The 4,441-nt window shown below is 31.4% G+C and overlaps 1 protein-coding gene across 1 annotated transcript in view; it reads left to right on the plus strand.

Annotated features, from left to right (window-relative positions):
• The first annotated feature begins 513 nt into the window (after nucleotides 1-513).
• Atet (ABC transporter expressed in trachea) overlaps nucleotides 514-4,441 on the plus strand; it is a 45,727-nt gene continuing 41,799 nt past the window's right edge. Inside the window, exon 1 of the mRNA XM_011498156.1 lies at nucleotides 514-630. The gene's annotated coding sequence lies outside the window, so the exon portion shown is untranslated. The remainder of the gene's footprint in view (nucleotides 631-4,441) is intronic.

Below are 4,441 nucleotides of genomic sequence, written 5' to 3' on the forward strand. Positions count from 1 at the left end.
TAAATGAGATCCTCGGTTAGACAGATTGAGCGTATTATGTTTGCGAAGTGGCCAGCGAATCTGATGAAAAATGATCGGACGTGGGTCGGTGAAGGGAGGGGGTGGGGTGGGGAGGGGGTACGACACCATAATGAACATTTCAAACAAATAATCTTCAGAGCCGATACGACGACAATGAAAGTATCAGTGTCAAACGCAACGAATGACAACCGCCGCATTCCCCATTCTCGCAATAATACGACTGCGCAAAGAAAAATAGCAATGACGATTTATGGTTTCAGCCTTCCTCGAGCAGAATTCGAATTCCACGGATTCTTGCCATTCGCCCCCATCCCCGCCCCCTGCCAATTCCACCGTCCCTCTTCTCCTACTATCGCGCCCCACCCTACCACAACCCACCCTCGATGACTCGATTATCCTCTTTGTTTTTCAAAGCGAGATGAGTGCGTGCGTTGTCCGCGATACCGTGGAGTGGGGCATCTCCTTTTCTCCTTTTTCCTCTTTCTCGTGGGTATGACTTTTGCGCCGCGTGTGGTGCGTGACTGTCGGTGGAATCGTTTTCGCCTGTAATTTTCTTTGTTCTGGTGCATCGCTTTCCTCAACTCGTGCACATATCAATATACGTGGGTGGTCAGTACAATGAAATTTTTATTTAATTTTACAAAATATCTACCACTTTTCAATTATCCAAATCCCTAGTTACTCAATTATATAATAATAATAATAATAATAATAATAATAATAATAATAATAACAATAACAATAACAATAATGATAATGATAATAATAATAATAATAATAATTATTATTATTATTATTATTATCATTATTATTATTTTATTTTATTTTATTTTTTTCTTTAAATCCCTGTAATGAGATAGTAATAATAAATATTACCGTCCTCTGCGGTATTCTATTAGCTTTTCGTTAATTTAACATGCGAAACTCATTTAATATTTACCTACATCTATTTAATTAATTTGTTAATATATGAATTTTTAAAATTCCTTTAGCTATATGTAGTCTCAAGGAAATTGAAATAAAAATTTTATTTGTACAACGAATTATAATCTTCTTGTTTAGATTATAATAAAATTTTTAACATTTATCATAATTTATTCTTTAATTCTTCATATCATTTAATTATAATAATTTATACTTAAATATATTTCAGATAAATTAGGTAAAATAATAAATAAGTAAATACTTAATATATCGATATCCAATGCTAAATACAATTTTCTTTATAATCCTTAGAATCATTTTAAGATGGGATATTTATTTGAATTGCTATCCTTGCGATTCGAGCTACTTTTATATTGGCATTTAAGAGTGCTGTTTTTGAAAAACATTTACCCACTTTTTACTCTATAAAGAGATTTATTTCTAATCTCCATATATTCATATAAAATTCTTAATGTTAAAGTGCTTAATGTTAAAGTATTTGTTAGTTACAATTCTTATTAATAGTGTAAGCATGTTGAGCGTGGCTTTAATTCGAAATTTTTATTATTAAATTAATAATGTTTTTGGAACAGTGTATACGCGAACCCTCATTTATGTAAACTATCTTTGTAGCATAATATATGAGATAAAATGTAGTGAAGAAAATTCGTATAAGAAATGAAATTTTCATATTTGTTATTGTGCGTTCTTTTTTTAGAATGGAATTTAAAAACTTTGAAAATTACTTGTCTAAGTATTTTCTATACTGATGGAAATTTTTTATTAGTTCTACTATGTAATATAATTACGAGCATTTCATTAGCATTGCAATAATGTCTTTTTAGGAATTAAACATGATTTAAAAAATTTTTCTTCGTAATTTTAATATCTATTAAATTTTCAGCTAAAATTATAAAAAAATTAATTAAATATTGCAACAAAATCTTATGATTAATAAATGAACGTTTGAGCGTATACGAATTATTTATTCGTTTGCCCTATGATTCTATACGCAACTCATTTGTAAAAGTAAATTTCCAATGAGAGTTAAATTTCTTCAAAGTAACAGAAATATTATTTCATGATTCTTAATAAAACGTTAAAAGTACATTATCTGAAAATACAATTTGCTTTGCGTAAAATAAAAACTTTTCTTAAAAGGCTCTCGGTTCGCAAAGTAAGTAAACTAAGTAGAGCATCGAAATTTTCAACTCAAAGACAAGATTATCGTTTTCTTCCCTGATTACCGTCAATTCATTCGCTTCCTTTTTTTTCTTCTTTTTTTTCTCTCTTTTTTTTAGCCCTATTAATGCACTGATCTATGCTAATATATATATATATATATATATATATATATATATATATATATATATATATCAAATACGATGCCTTATAGCTTTGCTTGACCACGTTTCTCGAGCTTATTAATTTATCTATCACTGGTTTATTTTGTTTCTATGTTTGAACGATGCACTGTTAGGGATTAAAAAAATTTCCTTTTACTCATCATTTATACATATATTTTGTTGTTGTGATTTATTGTGTAAGGACTTTTTAAATAATTATTCATTCGGATTCTTCTGTGGCTTTCCCTTTATTGGTGTTGTGTGTAGCGATGAATAAATATGCGTAGTGATTAGCGAAAAGTATTTTTCTCGGTAAAAAGCAGAGTATTACTGGAATAAAATATTTACACGTTAATTTAAATATTTAAAAAATCCAATGATCACAAGGATTTTCCTAATATGGTTTTAAATATTCGGCTTGTTTGTCCAATTAAGCAATGTCTTATTTCAGATAATAATTCGGTAAATTAAGTTATTAACTTGTTGTTTTAGCATCTCTTTGTATACTAAATTCCAATGTTTTTTTACAATATTTCCTAGGATGTGTCTAATTTTTATTACAATTTATAGGAACAATTAAGTCAATATAATATCGTCATTTGGATATTGAATATTTAATAGCTCAATTGAATATTCAATTTCATTAACACGATATTTCACCAATTAATTCAATTGCATTAGCGTTATTATTTCAAAGATTGCTTGATTTTGGAATGAAAATTGAAATTAATTGTTTTTTTAATTACGTCTCATTCGTATGAAAATTGATTTTACTCGACTCACATTATTTATTGATTTCTTTTTTTTTTGTTTTCTTTTTCTTTTCTAATGTTTTTCCTAAAAATTGCCCCAGGTTCGATCGGTATTAACAGTTATTTAAATTCAATTTGGTATTTTTCATATGTTAATTTGGTATGCTACCATTTTAATCATTTTAAAAAAGTATTTTCGTTAAATAATTTAATTTTTATTTAATGTTTCTTTTAATTTTACGTATCATTTGTCAACACAATTCATTTCAATTATTTCTCATTGATTTGTTCGTTTATGCAACTACCTAAATACGAATAAATGAAATCTTTTTATTTATTTTGCTCAACGGATATCCGAGATACGTTACAAGCGAGATACATTTGAAGAATTTCAAAAATATTTACCATAGATTAGATTTGAGGTGGGAGCAACTGTGCACGGAACAACGAAATCACTAATCGTTATCCACTCGAACGAGTGAGTAATAATCAATGTCGTTTCATTTACTCACGTGACCTTTTACTCCGATTTCGTAGAGAAAACTTACGATTATATTATTAAAAACGACTCTATATCATCCCCATCCCCCTCCCTATCTTACATTTCTATCCATAATATAAAAAGGAGAGTCTATTTGGCTATTTTATGGCCGATCTTCGATACTTGTACGTTCATTGTGTGTACGGACTTATTACAAATAAGCGCGATATAAAACTACTATCTCGAACGAGAAAGTCTCTCTCGCACGGCTGCGCCAATTATTTATCTGTTTGTCATGCATCGATATTTCGAGTGTCATAACGAAGTTAAAACTTTGTTACTAAGTTCCCGCGTTCCCGCGTACCGGGACTTCGTGCCATGGATAGCAAAGTTCTTCGGCGTGGAATATTCCATACCCTCAGCAATTTAATTGACCACGCGATGATTCCTCCCTAGCCCTCTTCTTCGCGCAACCTTCCCCGGGCGATATTGGCCAGTTAAAGGTCCTTCTTCCACTCTGGCCCTTATCCGATTGGCAACAACGACGATTATCTAAACTACGCGGTCTTATCTCCCATCCGAATGAACAAACGGACAACTGATAATATTAATAACAATAATAATAATAATAATAATAGCAACAACAACAACAATAACAGCAACGGCAACAACAAGGTAGAAAGCACTCGACGATACGAAAAGCTTTAAACTATCGCGACATCGACGAAGCTACCATCGTCCTCGTTGGTAGTCGAATAAAAGAATAATGGGTGCGGTAGGTGTCATCCAACGGGTCTCGGAGCTCCTGGACTCTCATCCTCACCGTCGAGAATCCGCGTCAGCGCGCGCGAGGGAATTCATTAAGTGTCGTTCACGTTCCATCTCTCTCTCTCTCTCTCTCTCTCTCTCTCTCTCTC

The sequence above is a fragment of the Ceratosolen solmsi genome, unplaced genomic scaffold, assembly GCF_000503995.2.
Source record: "Ceratosolen solmsi marchali unplaced genomic scaffold, CerSol_1.0 scaffold14, whole genome shotgun sequence".
Lineage (NCBI taxonomy): Eukaryota > Metazoa > Arthropoda > Insecta > Hymenoptera > Agaonidae > Ceratosolen > Ceratosolen solmsi.